General features: G+C 37.8%; 1 long non-coding RNA gene across 1 annotated transcript; it reads left to right on the top strand.

Annotated features, from left to right (window-relative positions):
* Positions 1 to 12,230: 12,230 nt before the first annotated feature.
* LOC145783357 (uncharacterized) lies at positions 12,231 to 13,282 on the top strand. Its single transcript, XR_014290923.1, has 2 exons — positions 12,231 to 12,447; positions 12,633 to 13,282. It is a non-coding gene; the product is annotated as an uncharacterized LOC145783357 (long non-coding RNA).
* The last annotated feature ends 6,532 nt before the right edge of the window (positions 13,283 to 19,814 follow it).

Below are 19,814 nucleotides of genomic sequence, written 5' to 3'. Positions count from 1 at the left end.
ACCGCCTTTGAAGCCAACGGACAGCTGTATCACTTTAAAAAGATTCCGTTTGGCCTTAAGAATGCAGTGCCTTGTTTTCAACGAGTTATCAATGGAATCATTTCGAAATATGCTTGCAAAGGAACATTTGCCTATCTTGATGACGTTACGGTGTGTGGTGAGACGCGCGAGGAGCACGATAAAAATCTTCAAGTTTTCCTGGGTGCTGCAAAAGACTGTAATCTAACGTTTAATGAAGACAAATGTAGTTTTTGCGTAGAAACAATAACATTGTTAGGATATCGCATCTCGAAAGGCGTGGTTGAACCAGATCCTGAAAGAGTAAAACCAGTTATTGAAATGCCTGTTCCTAACACTGCTAAAGAACTTCAGCGTGTGGTAGGCATGTTTGCTTACTATGCGCAGTGGATCCCTCAGTACTCGGAAAAAATTAAACCTCTGGTTTTGTCAAAAACTTTTCCACTTGACAAGCAAGCAATACAAGCTCTCTCCACGTTGAAAAAAGATTTGAGCATTGCTACTCTTGGGACAGTAAATGAACAACTCCCGTTTGTGCTTGAAACCGACGCATCCGACAACGCAGTATCAGCAACGCTGAATCAGCAAGGACGCCCTGTAGCTTTGTTTTCGAGGATGCTAAACAAGAGTGAAATTCGATATTCCAGCGTAGAAAAGGAAGCTTTAGCGATCGTCGAAGCAGTACGAAAATGGAAGCATTTCCTAAGTGGTCGTCATTTCACGGTTGTGACGGATCAAAGGTCAGTTTCATTTATGTACTCAAGCACAAATCATAACAAAATTAAAAACAATAAAGTGCAACGATGGCGCATGGAACTAAGTGAGTTCAATTTTGACATTGTTTACCGCTCTGGGAAATATAACTCCGCTCCCGATGCACTGTCCAGAGCATACATTGCTACGATGCATAATAATGTGCTACACGATATTCATGTATCTTTATGCCATCCTGGTATAACTCGTTTGCTTCATTTTGTTCGAACTAAAAATCTACCTTATTCTGTCTAGGACGTTCGGAAAACGGTGCAAAACTGCAGCGTATGTGCAGAAATCAAACCTAACTTTTATAAACCACCTAATGCGCATCTTGTTAAAGCTACCCAGCCGTTTGAGCGACTGAGTTTAGATTTCAAAGGCCCTATGCCGTCTGTGTCCAAGAACAAATACATGTTAACAGTTGTGGACGAATTTTCTCGTTTTCCTTTCGCGTTTCCTTGTGCAAGTACTGATGCCCGAACTGTTATTTCTTGTTTAAACCATTTGTTTGCGTTGTTTGGTATGCCAGCGTATGTACACTCCGATAGGGGCTCGGCTTTCATGTCCAAAGAACTATCATCGTATCTTAATAGTCATGGTGTTGCATGCAGTAGGACGTCTGTCTATAATGCTCCTGGAAACGGACAATGTGAAAGGTATAATGGAATAATTTGGTCTGCAGTGAAATCAGCATTAAAGTCTCGTAAACTTGACATGTCGCGCTGGGAAAGCGTGCTATCCGACGCTTTGCATTCTATCCGCTCTTTGCTTTGCACCGCTACAAATGAAACGCCTCACGAAAGGTTATTTGTGTATAAACGTCGATCGTCATTTGGAGTTTCTATGCCGACATGGTTATCAACACCAAATAAAGTGTTTCTACGGCGTCATGTTCGTTTATCAAAGTATGATCCTGTTGTTGACGAAGTAGAGCTCATGCATGCCACCCCTAACTATGCTCGTGTTCGTTTTCCTTCTGGCAGAGAAACAACGGTCTCTCTCAAAGATATTGCACCATTGGGACAATCGGATGAACCTGTTTTACCAGTTGACCAGGATGTTCTAGTCGAAGCAAACTTAACACGTTTGCCTCCTCCAGTGGCGAATGGTGAGGCTATTGCTCTACCCAATGGATTTGTAAATAATGACGTGACTTCAACATCACCGGATGTAAATTTAAGTGTGCGTAGTGACGATGGCGACATTGTACAACGTGAAACTACTGATCACTCTATGTCATCGTCTTCGCCCACCACTGATACAACACACTTACGCAGATCTACTCGTATTCGTCGTTCGGTTGATCGTTATGGTGCAGTGCCATATTTTTAGCAGTCTGCTTGATTTCATGTAAAATCACGCCTGCTGCCCAAGTTACGCTTATGAACTATATTTTGCGTGTTTGTGCTATATATAATGCAATTTTGAGAGGGGGAGAATGTCGTGTGTTTCTGAGCACGGCGCTCTGTCCCTCAAGCTTATTACTCAGTTAATTATTGCCTTGTTTTCTGCACGCCTTGGTTCTACGTTTTCTTCATTCGTTCATTCATTCAGTTCTGTTGTTGTAGCATTATGTACGTTCGGAAGCAGTTATTTATGTCAAAGACAGGCAAGACACAACAATAACACAGGGTTGAGCATTACAACAGTATATTACATATTTACAAATAGTTCAACATTCAAACGTTTTCGACTTAACTTAAGTCCTCATCAGGAATCTGTAAATAATTATAAACTACAATAAATTTCACTTCTTGACAGTGACTACCGTAACTAACTGACTAACTAAAAGCATCGAGAAACACGCACGATTAAAAGCACTGGAGTGGAAAACATACAGACAGACGAAAAATTACATTAAGAAAAGGCAACTGCATGACTAAGTTACAAACGAATTTGCACCACGGAGTACGTGATACAACTAGGCTAATAAATATTGAGGAGAATGGAGGCGCCACCGGCAAATAATTGTTTGTTTAGATTTGGATTGTAGCGTTTGATTAACAACGCTTCCTGAATTTTTGTGTCAAATTGGGATTGCCTTTGCGTAAAATTTTAAATGATTCAGCAGAGAATTTTTGATCAGTGCAAAAAGAACAATCCATGATATGGTCCTTGATGACACTTTTCTTTAAGTCTCTAAAGTTCAGATGCTCCCGTACTCTCGTGGTCAAATGTCTGGTGGACATACCGATGTACGTCAATGCCGAATCACACGGACATGTAAAACAATATACGACATTTGAGCAAAGAGACGAAGGCGTCTGGGACTTTAGTTGAAAATACGAACTAATTTTAAATGTTTTATAAACAGGAAAAACGTCCACATCAAATTTATTTTTCATAAACTGTCCGATTTTACGAGCAAACGTTTTGGATTCTTTTCCCACAAACGGAATGGACAAGCAATGCTTCACATTTAACTCATTTTCAGCCTTTTCTTTTTGGTTGGAATTCTCAGAGATAAAACGATTCAATATTTTCTCAAAGTACAATTTTGGATAACCAGTATTATAAAACATTTATTTCAATTTCTCTATTTCAATATTAAAAAGAGCATCATTGCAGCAAATCATTTTAGCCCGAGCTAATAGGCACAAGATCAAACCAGACTTCCATTTCAATGGGCATAATGCATCAAAGTTCAAAAACAAACCAGTATGAGTTGGTTTGCGCCAAACCCAAGTATCAAATCCAGTGGCATTAATTTTAATTTCAACGTCCAAAAAAGGAAGGGTTTCACGTGCTTTTTCAATTGTAAATTTAATGTTTTTATGTTGAGAGTTCAGCATATCTAAAAAGGTTTCACATGAGGTTTCTTTATTGAATACCGCAAAAATGTCATCAATGTAACGTAAGAACAACTTCGGGTGAAATGCTAGATGTTTTTCAAATAATTTTGTTTCCAAATGTGCCAGAAAAAAATTAGCAATAGTAGAACCCAATGGAGATCCCATTGCCACACCGTCAATTTGTTTAAACAATTGGTTTTTATACATAAATATGCCTTCGGTAGCTAAATTCATCAACTTGACAAATACGTCACGCTTGAAAGGTAATTGAGTTGGTTTTGTTTCCGAATAAATGTAGTCAGCAATGATGTTAACAGTCTCTTTCAAAGGTACGTTTCAAAACTGAACTTCAAACTGAACTTCAAACTGAACTTCAAACTGAACTTCAAACTGAACTTCAAACTTTCAAAACTGACTTCGTCTGTCTGTATGTTTTCCACTCCAGTGCTTTTAATCGTGCGTGTTTCTCGATGCTTTTAGTTAGTCAGTTAGTTACGGTAGTCACTGTCAAGAAGTGAAATTTATTGTAGTTTATAATTATTTACAGATTCCTGATGAGGACTTAAGTTAAGTCGAAAACGTTTGAATGTTGAACTATTTGTAAATATGTAATATACTGTTGTAATGCTCAACCCTGTGTTATTGTTGTGTCTTGCCTGTCTTTGGTATAAAAAAGCAAACTCTCTCCCGAAACTAAGTTATTTATGTATCCTTTTATTTGCAGATGTAGTTGCTTTCTATTTTATTAAAGCCTTTGCAAGGTTGTTGTACAAGTGAATTAAGTTTACTTCAGTGTGATACAAGTCTTACGAACGATGGTGCAATCTTGGCTCATTTTTAGGAATTTCCATGACGTAAGATTCAGTAGACCTGAACGGTTTTATATGACGTTTGATTTGTACAGAGATTGGCCGTAACAGGCGTATATGGCCTAATATGCTGCCATAGATTTAATCGTATTTTTTCAAGTGCAAACATATACAGTTATTTCATTTTTATATTGGTCATGATCGTATTGTAAACATCAATGCACTACAAACAATTTGGCTTGTTAGTGTATATTATTATCAGTGGCTAGTTATTGTCTTGTTAGTTGTCTTGCTGTTGCTGTTAGTTACTGTCTTCTTGTTAAACAGTGCTTATATTTTAGTGATTACTTACTTACACAATTCTTTTACCATTTGATATTCACTATTCACCTTGTAACAATTTCTGATGATTGATATTAGGCTAATTTATTATTATCAACAATGAAAATCATCTGTGTTGTATATCTGATCAATTTCACGCGAAAAGAGTTGCGAACAAGTCCAGGATCAACATTTTTGAATAGTTGACAATTAAATCTATTCTAGAGAATAGTCATGGCAAATCCAGAATATCGAATCTGATTTAGTTCTATTGACTAAAGAAAAGTAAAACAAAACCAAAACAATGACAAGGTTTTCGTTTATGCAACACATTATACCCAACTGCAGTACAGAGTTATCACAGTGCTTTTCATATTTCCACCTGCTAAATATCACCACAATTTGATGACAGTTGCTCTGCATTGGAAAATAACTTCTGCGTGGACTTCGCAATACAGGCGCTATACCAAAGTCGCAATGTTCAATCAGCCGCTAGTCTCAAGCAGGATTTTATTTTGTCGCCATTGGGCAATTTGTTTCAATGCAAAGTAAAACAGGCACACAATAGAAAATTTTAACTGCACAATATTATAAACTGTAAACTTGTGCTGCATTGCAATACAAAATTTAATAATTTTCATTGAATAAATAAGGGTGGATGGACTACGAAATCGGCGTAGTTGCAGTGACGTACGTTGTCGTTTTTATGAACATTTAGGCCTACCTAGCTACTAAAATAATATCTTTTTAGTACTGAGAAAAAGTCTAGGCTGCTGACATTTGTGGTCACAGCGGTAAACCATAATCTCTTCGTGGGAAAATTGTAACATAAGATTCCCGAATCCGTTCGTCTGTATATAATGACCGAAAAAACACACACTTGAACTTCTTTTCAAACAGTGTATTTCTGTAAAATTAGCCCGAGGCTATCGAAAACGAGGGGGGTGCAACGCCGTACACCACTGAAAACTGTCACTACAGAACAGATTACTTGGATAAAAGACGGAACCTTTGTCCAGCTAGCAAGCACTAAGCCAACAGTTAAATGTGCGACTAACTCTCAAGCAACCATTTCACGAATGACCAGAATAGATATCAATATCTCAAATTCACGTAGAAAGTAACTGTGACGCAATAAATGAAGACATTGTCACGCAATTCAAAACAGGTGTCCAAAGCTAGTAATCCAATGTATTCATGTTTAAACAGGTTTCAAACCGAAACAGGCCCAAACAGGTCCAAACAGGTTTGACACAAGTCTTATTAACGATGGTGCAATTTTGGCACATTTTCTAGCAACTTCCATGACGTAATATTCAGTAGACTTGAACGGTTTTTATATGACGTTTGATTAGGTGAACCATTGTCTGGAACAATTTGAATCAATGCAAAAAGCACAAATTTTTCTTGCCGGGTAGTGCTGGGCCAGTCGGCCTTGAACTACAAAACTTATTTGAGGTTTATTCTTTTTATTCTTGCATTTTTTTTAAACTTCCGTGATTCTGCAAAACATTCAACTGTTTTTTGCTATTACAATCTATTTTGTGACAAACGGTCCTACTCAATAGGCCCTACAGTTTCTTTTACTGAGTGAAACAAGACTTAACAATACCATAGAATAAGAATATGACTGAACGAAGAATTTTGAATATAGAACAAGAATTCTGGCAATCAATGACTGATAGCACGCCAGACCAACATTGCCGTGGTTAGAATGTTCAATAAAATCGAAAACAAATATTTTCATTCTGGTGAGTTGAACAAACTGCAAGAGATTTTTATAAAAAAAAAGTGTCCAGAGTGTCGTGAAGACCCGTTTGATTCGCACAGAATAAGATACTTCTCAACAATACGAAATTATGTGTAGACGAAACAGCTTGAATTGTTTCTGACTATCCTGAAAGACGACAGTGGAACCTTTTCAAGAAAAGCAACTCTACTATTGCGTTACTCAAAATCAGACTAACGTCTTCGGACGTTAAAATCCTTTAAAATCAACAGCTACGTTGAGCGCTGACAAATACGTCCGCAAGTAAAACCGCAGACAGTAAAATCTTGAAATCGTTTGTCAGCGTTCAATCTCTCGAGAGTATGGAAACCGCAAACGCTGATGACGTGGAAGAGTGAGAAAAACGAACATCGCAGTGTTTCTTTATTTTAAATGTGGTAAAAAAGCACTATTTGTGTATTGCTTTGAATCAAGAGTATTTTAAGCAATTTAATGACAATTTTACAATTTTCATAACCCCAGATAAATTTTCTATCTTTTGTCAAAAGATGATAATGATGAGACTCGTAATAAAAGAGTTATAAGCGCTTAAACTGGGTGCTGAATCAGCACCACCTGGGGATTCGGTGGAAATAAGAACCTAGGGATAATAGGGTTAAAAGAAGCATAAATCGCGTAACCTTTGCGCGATTTACGATTTGCAAAATTTATTGGTGTCTTTCTGTGTGTCTAAAACAAGTCCTGGGGGGTGTTAATAGCCAGATGTCTTAGAAAACGATGTAAATTTCTACAAATGTTATCATGTTTTCGACAAAGGGCTCAACGTCGGAATCCAAAGTTTGAACATTTGGGGGGGCCATGGCCCCTTTCGCCCCCCCTAGCTACGCCAATGCAGTCCGACCCTCGTGTCGTTATCTTCTTTCGTTGATCACGGTCTTTCTGTAAAAGAAACGACCTTGGCTACTAACATGAAATAATTGCGCTTAGAATTACGTTATAAACACGTTCAAATCAAAAGAATCTATGATCAATAAGAATCAACGGAATCTACAAAACGACAAACCAATCTACAAATCGATGTTACGTCAGAAGAACCGAATTAAACATTATTGAACATTTTATCAAAAATGTGCTCTGTTGATCAACAATTAAAAAACAATAATGAAATAGCAACATATACTCACCGAAATTTTCTCGGGCGATCCTTATAACTACTAAATCAACTCTCAACAGAACTGGTACGCTCATGTACTGTAGTTAACTAATGTTTCATTAAAATTATGAATTTCGCCACGAACAAACATCATTAGAAGTGCGAAAAGAGAAGAGAAATGATTCGAATGATAGCGTCATGCACAAAAAGGTACAAGCTGCCTTTGCCGGCGCAAACTTTTAACTACGTTGATTCAACGTCAAGAAACACAGAGTCGACAAAATGTAAGATTTTGCTGGCGCACAAATAAACAACTAAACGAAGCGGTGTTCACAAATAACACAATGAGCATTACGTAACTGTTTTAGCATCAAAACAAATCAGTCAGTTGAGATCAATCAATTCAATTCAATTCAATAGACCGATCCATCGCCTAGCAACGTTCAGCCAATCAGAGCGCATGAGAGCAAGCTATCTTCGCTGCCAAGTATGTAGCATTGATTTTATGCAGTTTCTGTCACATTTATGCTGTGATTTTTTAGAAGTAGAATTTTCTTCTGCGGTACTTGCAGGATTGACAGCAAATACCTATTTGAGATGTCTTAAAAAACTTAAAATCGGAAACTTGCTGCAAATAGTGCTTTCTATGACACGATTTAACTGGGTTGTTAGAACCACAGCCATGCAGTGTTATCAATGTTTTGAATACCGGTAGTTGATCATATTTTTATAGAAGAAGTTGCATAGCCTGGAATCCTGGATGGTGTGCTGTGCTGCAACTGCTACCTTGTTTGTTTGATTTGTTACAATTCACTGGAGTGAAAAATTAAATCTATAGGCCAAATCTTTTAAATGAAACCCATTTCTTAGCCTGCAAAGAGTCAAAAGTGGCTGATTTTCCAAAGACAATTTCAAACATCTTTCTTTGCATTCTTTGTATTTAATGGCACTTGTGGCATTTTGCGTCAAAAAATCAAACAGGGTTTTAAATTGCACGTGACTTAAACCAGTACAATATGCAAACAATTCATTAACAAGAGAATTTAAAATGGAACGTACACTAAAAAATGATCCTTCTTGCAATTGTAACAAAAGAAGAGATTGCGATTCATGTTGCAATTTTAGAGCACAAAGTTCTTCTTTCAAAGCTTGATTTTCAGTTACCAGCTTGCATGATTCTGCAATGAATAGCATAGCCTGTAAACTATGGTTGTTTAAATTTAATGGTTGCATAAGATTAAAAAAAAGGAACCGAAACATAGCCTATAATACCAATAGCCTAGTACCGTAGGCTACCAGTAATTAATTCATACAAATCAAGAAATAAACCATTTAGCCTAACCCATTGCAAAATGACTAATTGACATGTCATGGATAATCATAACCTATTAACCCAGAGGTTCTTAACCTTTTTTGTCTCGTTTACCCCTTGGCGAATGAAAAAAGTAAAATTTACCCCCACCGTTTTGGTGGCCCCTTGTGATGTCGTCGTGTCCAGTTAACAATGCCAAGAAGTGCAAAACATTCTTTTTTGTCTGGATTCACCTTGGCAAATATCAAAAACAAGCTGTTTATTTGCCAAAGACACGATTGTTCTTGACGAGGTTCTGTGAAAAATAATGTCTACTGGAATGTCCTAAATAACTATGATAAAAGCACACAAGAATGTTTTGGTATTTTTCATTTATTAATAACTGACACGCAATTTAAACAGTCAATCAGTGAGACGTTTGTGCTTGCTTTCCACGAACAATTTTGGAGATTTTGGAACAGTCGTTGAAAGAGCTACTCGCATGTCGTCTTTGGGAACTAAGCGATATCGATGTTTTGTTTTAACAGTCAACAATGAAGAGAACCCTGCTTCACACAGATAAGTAGTTTGAAAAGGTATAATAACTTCAAATGCACGCTTAGTCAGCGTAGGAAACTCTTCGACTAATCCACACCAAAACTTGGAAAAGTCACCATTGCACGATAAGAATTTAGAACAAAGCGTTGTTGAACATTGAAGATCAATCATTTCATCTTTGCAAAGATCATCGTCAGCAATACTTTCTAACTTGGCCTCGAAGGGATGAGTTATCCAAAGAGCAGTACCGTTAAAACTTTCACCTTCAAAGTAACCGTCAAAGTTTTTTTTAAGGCGGCAAGGAGCTGGCATATTTCGATTTCGAGGTCAGAAATCTCTTTGCGACTTCTATTGACTTTTCAATCATCAAATGTTGGAAAATTTGCCTAAATTCCTTTTTGAACTCTTTTACTCCACAGATCTAATTTTGTCTGAAAGCCCTGAATTTTATCACGTACATCTATAATGGTAACACTTTTTCCTTGCATTTGCATATTGAGCTGGTTTAAACTTGAAAAAATGTCTGTCAAGTAAGCCAATTCACCAATAAATTTGTTGTCGCCAAAATGCTTACTCAACGGGGATTTGCGTTCTAGAAGAAAAATCTCAATTTCACCATGTAGTTCAAAAACTCGAGACAAAACAAGACGCCTAGAGAACCATCGAACTTCGGTGTGATAAAGGAGAACAGCACAAATTTGAATCAAAATCGAGTGCAACAATACCAGTTTTTTAATAACTGAAAAAATGAAATTTGCTTTAATTTATGATTCAGTAAATTTACCCCCTTGGTAGGTGAAATTTACCCCCAGGGGGTAAATTTACCCCCGGTTAAGAACCCCTGTATTAACCTATCATTGTTTTGTGCTTCTGAAATACTTTTTTGCTTCTTTTGTACATGGTCATGGTCATCTTGTTCACTGTTCATTGCATCATTGCCATGAGACATATCTGGCAGAACTCTTTTTCGGCTCTTTCGAGTTGTTCGTACTTTCATTCCATCAGCTGGAATTGGGTCTGGATGAATGTCAGAAGGTTTTCCATCCACAAAATGCTAAAATTTCTAACACTTCATGTATTTATTGTATTTTAATACATTGCAAAACCACCACCACAATAAAACATTAAAATCAGTATATCAATAGCCTACCCCTAGCAGAGCTAATAGATTGTTTAGGCAATTGATGTAGGATTGTAAGACGGTTTCTGTTTTGATAAGATCGCAAACAATTTCAGATTCTAGATAGTATAGTTACCACCTACCTTTGAACAAACGTATGAATGAAGGTTAATTCTCGACACGTTTAGCTGTAGGCTACCCAGTGGTGGGCACTAGTTACTTTCAAAGTAACTGAGTTACAGTTACAGTTACTTTGCTCAAAAAGTAACTAGTTTCAGTTACAGTTACCGTTTTTTAAAAAGTGACTAGTTACAGTTACTAGTTAGGCTACAGTTACTTTTCAAAGAAAATGGATGTGTACTGACCTACAACTACTCTTCTTTGCATGAAGTAGGCTACAAGTTGAAAAATACATGATAAAGGGCAAGATTATACTTTGTTCCTAGCTGTTGCCTAACTACAAAACAGCGACTACTCTGCTAGCTGTCTACATACTGTAGGCCTACTATGATTCTTCTAAAAATTCTTCTAAAAATTCAAAACTCGCTTGAAAACGTTCTACTTCAATGAACATTATGACTGAAATTACCGTATTAATTATCACCATTGTCATGTACAGCGCCCAGGAGCATAGTTTGACTGTGGATGTGGCGCTATATAAATGTTGTTATTATTATTATTATTATTATTATTATATAATAGGTTAATTTAAGCCCAAAACGTCCGCCTACCGAATAAAAAAAATAAAACAAGCAGGGCCGAGTTTAGCTGATGGGGGGCTCCCTTGCAAAAATTTTTTTGGCTCGAAAAACTATTACTACGTCCAAAGGCGAGATTAACTGATGGAGAGATCGGGGCACTAGTTATGTAACTAGTTACTTTTTTAACTGGTTACTGCCCACCTTTGGCTGTACCGGTACATGAAGCCGACCACATGCTTTGATCCAACGTAAACAGTCTTATAATCTTGTTTTTGGTTTAGGAAAGCAAATGAAAGTGATATCTTTGCATTTTTCTGGATATTTGTCGTCAAAATTGCAAGTGCCATAACTAAATCTCTTTTTACCACCACGAAAACAGCATAAACGTGACCGAAACTGCACAAAACCAATGCTACATACTTGGCAACCGAAAATAGCTTGCTCTCATGCCCTCTGATTGGCTGAACGTTGCTAGGCGATGGATCGGTCTATTCAATTCAATTTATTTTTCTTTGTCGGAAAACAACAGCAATGATAAAGTTACCAATAGTTTACGGGAATAAAACCACAGTGGGAACATTCTCAATATGCTCGAAACAAAAGAAATAATCTGTTTTCTTTGCTTTGACTCGAAATTGCTTAGATATCGACTTCCTATTGTGAATCTAAAAAACAATGATTTAATGAAGGGGCGAACAGTGAACGTAACAGTAATCGGTGTGAACATGGATTTGTCAAGCAAGTTCTTTCAATATAGGCTATGGGTTAATTTGTTTACTGACACACGAAATGAATCACGGGAGCGGTTTCACTATAACGACGTTGCATTTCCACCAATCGTGCAAGAGAAAATCTAATCTGGAATGTTCTTCTTTCTTTCCAGTTAACCAATTGAAGATCGTAATTTGGTCACGTGACCGTTCAGTTGTGTGACATCTTGGTATATAAACCATTAGGCTACGCGCCATTATTTCACAGATACATGAAGGTAAAGTTATATTATTACCGTAAAGTTCGTTGGGGAGCCCGTTTCTATTATTACTGTAAAGTTCGTTGGGGAACCCGTTTCTATCTAAAAAAAAAAAATATTCATTTTTGTTCAATTCAATTCAATTTTTCAATTCAATTTAGTTCAATTTTTCAATTCAATGCCTTTGCCGTCGCTATATCCTGCTCCATTCAAAGAACTCCACGAAAACGTAAGTACAAAACTGTGTTTTACTTTTAGGGAAGATTCTTCACAGTAGTGTTGGCCTACCAAATGTTTCAAAACGACTGAATAACTTTAAAATCATCTGCATAAGCCTTCCTTAGGAACTAAGTTGTGATGTTTCAACACTTGTGCTGCTGTTTTGAAGTGCCAATGATGTATTTTTTCATACAGAATGCAGATCTTTGCGAAGACTTTGACTGGAAAGACAATCACTGGAAAAAATTATGTTAATTAGCTCTATTCGCTGACTTTTCAGTTTTATACTCAATTTTCATGTGTTGTTTAATTGTAAACATTGTGTGTTTAATGGTGTGGCAGAATGTTGTGTTAAATAGAAAGTTATATTATATCGCCGGAAAAGCGCGAAAGCAAAGAAGAATTGTTTGAATTAGCCTAAGTTTGTAATTTGTTGATTCTCTTTGATAGCCTACTTTAATATTACTTCTAACCAGTGGTGGATTTCCAGAAGATTAGCTTCCGGTACGTTAGTTTTACAAGTTACAAGAAGAATTACTTGAGTCATCTCTCGAATACTTTTATTTCTAATTTTATCTTTCAAGTGTTTTTTACACATCATTTGGACCATTCTCATTTCTGTTGCTTCCATCTTGTTCATATTTTCGAAATTTCTGAGGGTTCAATACCCGAAATCGCGATATGCAACACAAGAATTTCAAATTGGAAAAATGCAACAGAAGAATTTCAAATTGGACTTTGTCTCACTTTTATGCATGTACTCATACAATTAACATGTACTCTAAAAGGTCGTCGTTTATATTATAGTTTTCACATTTTTCGTAAATAGACAGACTCGAAATTTATTGCTGGTGAGATCCAGAGTAGGCCTACACCAGTTTCCAATTGAGCTGAGCAGTGCGATAGCAGATCAGTCTCCAGAGTACTGTGCAGTTGATTGCCACTAAGCGTTATTAAAGTAGGCTACCGGACAACCACCTTAGCATTTGCGTTCTAGGTATGCTTCTATACTTGCTGACTTGCAGTTTGAAACTCAGATTGGCAGACAATTCATGGTTTTACACATCTGTTTGTGCCCTTTCAAGAAAAAATGAAAACTCCTTGGACCGTGTATCGCTCATTCCACTATACACGCAATTGAAGATAGATAGGCTACTACTCCATCAGAAGTGGAATTGCAAGTCGCAAAACAGTTCCTACATGACCATGTGAAAGTTGAGGAACACCAGGATTCCAATATAGTACTGAAAGAACTGTACAATCAACGACTGGCATTTTGTTTTTATGTTTTATTATCTTTATCCTGCATTGCGGGAAAGCGGACTGGAGCGCTATGCATCGGTTGTACGCCTTCCGACGTACACCTGACCCACGCTGCAGCCGACGGCAATGTCTGTTTCCGGTTGTCTACTCTACTTACGACTTAAATTTGGTACTACCCATTACTCGAAATCGATCACTGGGTAAAGGCAATTATCGTAAAGTTTCTTGCCCAGAGAAACAACAGCAAGTACGGGTGGCTGGAGTCGAACATGCAGGCTTTCGACTGCGAGCCCAACGCGCTAACCACTCGGCCACTGCTGCATTCCACTGCATTCCTGAATGTATATAAACTTGCCACTACTGTGGCAGTGCGGTTTGTGAAAGTGGCTTCTCGGTCTTATCTCGATAGATAAGGTAGGGATTGTAGCCTAGATCATAGGGATGCGAAACTATATCCGCTTTTGGCTTATCCGCAACACTAGAAGGGTTACGTTTTTTGTAATTTACAAAATAATGTACTTTTTAAGAGTGAAGTTGGTTTTAAAGTAATTTAAGGTTTTTAATTGAAAGCAAGCCAGCAGCAAAGCGTAAAAAATATGTCAAATTGGCAATTGACCCTTCTAATGTTGGCGGAACAACGGAGTTGCGCGTCCCGTAATGTACTGTCCCTAGATAAGGGAAGGCGGGGCAAGTTGAGCAGTTTTTTTTTTAAATCTAAATTTTTTTTTATTCAACTTTTTCGAAGACTCAAGTATTGCATTTCAAACAAATGCTAATAAGCCTAGTTTTAAGACAAAAACTGGTTGGTTTTATTTTATTTTGCACTGTATTTGAGTTTAAGTAACGATTGCACAACATGCCCCGGATTATTTTTCCGGGGCAGGTTGTGCAGCACCATGGGGCAAGTTGTGTAGCAACATGGGGTAAGTTGAGCAACACTAGGAGAAAATTAAGCAACATATTATGGCCAGCAGAAACACAGACAATTGTAACAAATCAGCTATTTCTACAGTGATTAAACTTTTCCAGACTTTGAGGCTATGTAAAAATGGCTAATAAGCTCAAAGGCGGTTTACATAAACTTTCAACAAAATCAAAAAAAATTTGAGGCACTCAAAAATTTACAAAAATTCAATTTTCTGTAAAAAATTAGGTAAAAGTAAATGCGTGGTTGTTGAAGCCGAGGCTTAGGATCACTTTCTGAATTCGGAAAGTGTAATTTTCAGTCAAGCGATGTGCTGAAAGCCAAATGAGTGGGAAGGGTAATTTTGTATTAATCACCCTCCATTCAAGTGTGTGTATGAGGGGAGTGAACACCCCATCACCCTAGATCCTAGCCCCTAGTTGAAGCTTCCGGGAAGTTAAAAATTATATCTAGGCATAATCTGATCTGAAACCATTGTGCAACTGCACAACTTGCCCCGTCATCAATTGCACAATTTGCCCCATTCACACTTTTTTCAAAGAACAGAAAGCTTCAAGAAAACTAGCAAGTGTAGGCTCAAAAATTTTAACTGCGAAAATACAACTAAATCCTATGTCTACTGACCCCTACTGCTAAAGTTTGACTAGTTCTACTATGCCTCCAAAAAATCAAAATTTTGTTTGCATCCGAATTTAGATCCTTAGACCTAAACACCTTATATCGTTGATCAAGCCTAACCTGCCCAAAAAACTGTTAACTGCGATTCACGTGCTTTAAAGGCATTCTGGGTAGAATATAATAATGGCGTTAAAGATTCATTACGCTCTTTCTTTCCTTTCAAACGGGGACTTGCACAACTTGCCCCGCCTTCCCCTAAGCCTACACGAAGGTCTATGTTCCAGGCGAGACAGGCGAATTTGGTTCTATTGGCGTTTGAAAAGAAAATGACCGAGAAAATAGACCTAGACATTTTTGTTAATAGATTCTGTGTCCATCCACGCCTTCGTTAAGGTAGGATCTAACCATGGACTTCTAAATAGTAGTATCTGGACTGGAAACGCAGTGACCAACATGTGGCCAAACAGTTGGTACAACAGTTGGCCAACAGTGGGCCAACAGGGTTAGTTACTTGGCTGTTGGCCCACTGTTGTACCAACTGTTTGGCCACATGTTGGTCACTGCGTTTCCAGTCCAGATACTACTATTTAGAAGTCCATGATCTAACCCAGTGGTTCCCAACCTGGGGGTCGCAGAGCATTTTATAGGGGGTCGCGAAGCTGTTGCTCATGCAACAACAAAATTGAATGTAAGTAGGACGAGGTACCGGTCCGCTAGTAGTATGTGCCTTAGGGCTTAGGCTACGTTTAGGCTACATGACGTTTCATTGCGCCCGAAATGAAAATTTTCCGTTTCGGGAAGTCTGCCAGACTCGTAGTCCAGGGCCCGATTAACCATGAGGCACACGAGGCACAGGCCTCAGGCCCCCTGGTTTTGGAGGCCCCCAATTTTTTTTACTTTAGTACCTTATTAGGCGTAGGTAGTGAAAGTTGTTGTGTCAGTGCGAGCACAGTTGTTGTTGCAGTGAGCAAAGTTGTTGTGCCTGGTTCGACTCTTGGGGTGTGCGCTTGAGCAACGCATTTCAGGACTGCTCTCCATTTAGCGGCACCTAGTGAATGGAACAATTCCTCGCCAACAACACTTCAACAATCGGAAAACTTCACTCTGCCAATCTCGGTAACCGGCCCTGCGTCAAAAGCCTCTACACGTATACGAAACTACCAGGAATAACCTATCAAGGCTTTGTCAGTCCGAGGATAAAGATTCAAAACCAAACCAGTTGTTATTTTTGAGAAACGATTTCAAATTTTGTAACGATTGGTAAATGGAATAACGATTCCGAATCGTCACGCTTTGGCGAAGTTGCTGGCAATGCTAGGCAAAAGTTGAACACTGCTACTCTGCATCGAAAGCGATTGCCAATAGGGGCCCCTAAAATTAGTTGTGCCTCGGGCCCCGTGAGCCTTAATCAGGCCCTGTCGTAGTCTGTTTACATGCGATGACCGAAATAAGATTCGTGGCGGTCTGGATTTCATGTCGGTAGTTTCAACAGAAATAAAACCGAAATGATGCGGTTGCGGGTGATGTAAAGACACCGCAATGAGATCCTAGCAACGAGATTAGCCCTAGTGCTAGAAGTTTGTGGTCTGTTTAAGTAGCCTATTTATTTGTAGTGTAGTAGAAAGAGAGAACTTGAGCATTACATCAGTGCAATAGCTTTATGTTTTTGAAATCGTAATAATAGATATTTTTAACTGGGACTGGAATGCTGGTTGTTTAATTTAAGTTAGCAATTAGCAATTGCGAACCAGCAATACAACCAATCCTTCCAAGTCAGCGGTTGAAAGATATGTTATATTGAAAAACTGGCAGCAAAAAGTGCATAGCCTATTGGGAACATTGCTATGTTTAGGCCTACCATATTTTCATCGCCTAAAAAGAGGACACGTTTTGCCAGCAAGTAGAATTTTACGCTTGAAGAATCTTTTACATGTTTTTAGAATTTAGATCATAACAGTAGGCCTATATTGACGGTCGAAAACAAAAAAGTCGTAAGTGCATTTTTACACTTTGGAGTAGCCTAAAGGGCCAAAAAAACACCTTTTTTTCTTTTTTTGAATTTCGTTAATGCTTTTACTTTGAGCATTAATATCTATAATTATAGTAGTAAAATAGCAGTAGATAGCCATAAGTGCATAGATTTTAAAAATGCAAAAAAGGGAATTTCTCAAAATGTCACTTACGACTTTTTTGTTTTCGACCGTCGAATAGGCCTATACGCAGCAAAAGTTACCAAAACAAAAACAAGGAAACAGATTGACTGAACGTTTAACTTATTTTTTCTCATTTTTAGTGCTTGCTTAAGACAACAAATGATTTTATATTTTTAAGAGTCAGCAAAATGTGAAAAAAGACCTAATTTTTAGACAGTTTCAGTCAGACAGCAATGATCGCAAAAATCTGCAAAATGTGACAAATCAGGCACGACCTCCAGGTCAAGCCTTAACTTTTTTCAACAAGAAATGGTCAGCCTTAACGAAATTGTTAAATTATTTGCAAGAAATATGACTAAAACAGTAGGCTGCACAGTGCACATAACCGTTAACATGCTAAAAACGGTGTGAACTAAAAAGCTGTTCTTTTCCTTGTAAAGCTGTATAAGCCTATCCATGCCACGATTTGTTTTGATGTAGGTTAGGTGTTATAGCCTACTCATTGCACTTCAATATAAAACGTATGTAGGACTGTAGGTAAAAGAATAATTTTTTGTGAAAGTGTGAGGCTGTGAGCATGGCCTTTGAAATGTCATTTAATATCTTACAGTGAACCAAGCAATGAACGTTCAACAACAGTTCCATAAAATGCCCCAATTTCTTGTAGAATTTATAAATCAGCATGTTACATTGGTAGGCTATACAAAATGTTTAGAAAACAAATAGCCTAGAAGCCGTCGCTGAAACGTCATCAAGCAGTATAATCCCGTTGAAAATATAAGCATGAAAACCCAAACTGTCAAAAAAGAGGACATTTGAGCATTTTTTAGTGTCCTCGGAAGACAATTCATTTTTCTTGAAAAAAGAGGACAAATCCTCTTAAAAGAGGACGTATGGTAGCCCTAGCTATGGTTGACAGATTGTCCAGTGTTTCTTGCATCGAAGAAACGGGTGAAGAGTTTGAAGATTTAAAAAAATTGATTGTGGCACACCTGCAGACCATGGAGTCCGAGTTCCAACGTTACTTTCCAGCACTCGAAGAGCAAGAAGCTGTACTTGTTCAAAATCCGTTTTCCGTTTCTCTGGATGCAAGTGGCATTCCTGATGAAATACAAGATCAATATTTTGATCTTAAAGGCATACTAAATGAAATTTTCAAACGGGAATTAAGCATTAAAATGCGTAAACTGAACATTCAAGAATACATTTCAAAAAGAATTACCGAAAAAAATTTGTTTTCAATGGCGCTGGCAAGGCCCAAAGTCCAATGTTTCATTTATTTTCATTTTTTTTTCAAAATGACCAAAAAGTGCAAACACTGCTCGAGAATACGTCACAAAAGACAGTCATAACAAAAGCCACGTTACCACATCTGATGTTTTAACATCAGATCTGAGGTTTTGAGCAAACTGTTTGATGTTTTGATGTTGAAATCTGATGTTTTGAAGTACATACATACATAGCCTAACAGTTAAATCGCCGGCAGTAACAACTGTTGCGTGATCAGCTGATTGCTCGTCTTTTGTGACGTAGACTGTACAGTCGCACACTTCGCTGCTCAGGCCCATTCTGGTTTTGAAAGCTCTGACAAAAGTACGCGCGGAATGCTGATCAGACCGCAATGGGGCAAAATTTTATTGAAAATCGTTTTATGGTAGCAAGTTAAACACAAAGAAGGTGGAAAATCGCCAAGTCAGGTTTTTCTTTTAGTATCCCTTTAAGAATGACTCATCTGTTCGCATTCTCTACCATGAAAAGTCACTCTGTCAATTTTGGTGTGAAATGTATGATTCATACCCACAGATTTCTAAGCTGGTTTTTCAAGTATTACTACCCTTCGCTACGACTCATCTAGGCCTAAGTGAGAGTGGTTTTTCAGCTCTTCTGCATATGGAAACGAAGGAAAGAAATAGAATGGATGTGGAAGACGACATGAGACTGGCTCTGTCTCGCACGCAACCACGAATTTCACGGTTAGCTGCAGACCTACAAGGTCAACCATCGCATTGATTTGTCAATAAATGCAAGAAAAACATTTTTAGTGCTGCCTTTTGTTGTATTATTTGTTAATAGTATACTTGAATTTAGGAAAGAATATAAGTGGGGGTCGCGGTATCTACAAAATTTTTTAAAGGGGGTCACCAAGACAAAAAGGTTGGGAACCACTGATTCTAACCTATCTATGGCGAGGATACACTTCACTGATGGTGTGAAATACATTCTCACTATTATCATTAAAGGATTGATCTTGAAGAGATGATTGTTGATTCTGCTGTAGAAAAAAATGAGGTGCATTGTACAAAACGATGAGTGATAGGTGCAGCCCTATTTGATCATAGTTCAACGCCTATTTTCTATGTAGGCCTATAGGCTAGGCCTAGTAGCCAGTATTTTGTGTGATTTATGCAGCGCATTAGA

Source organism: Aplidium turbinatum, chromosome 14, assembly GCF_918807975.1.
Source record: "Aplidium turbinatum chromosome 14, kaAplTurb1.1, whole genome shotgun sequence".
NCBI classification, from domain to species: domain Eukaryota; kingdom Metazoa; phylum Chordata; class Ascidiacea; order Aplousobranchia; family Polyclinidae; genus Aplidium; species Aplidium turbinatum.
The sequence above is the reverse complement of the archived record's forward strand: the minus strand, read 5'-3'. Positions and strand labels throughout refer to the sequence as shown.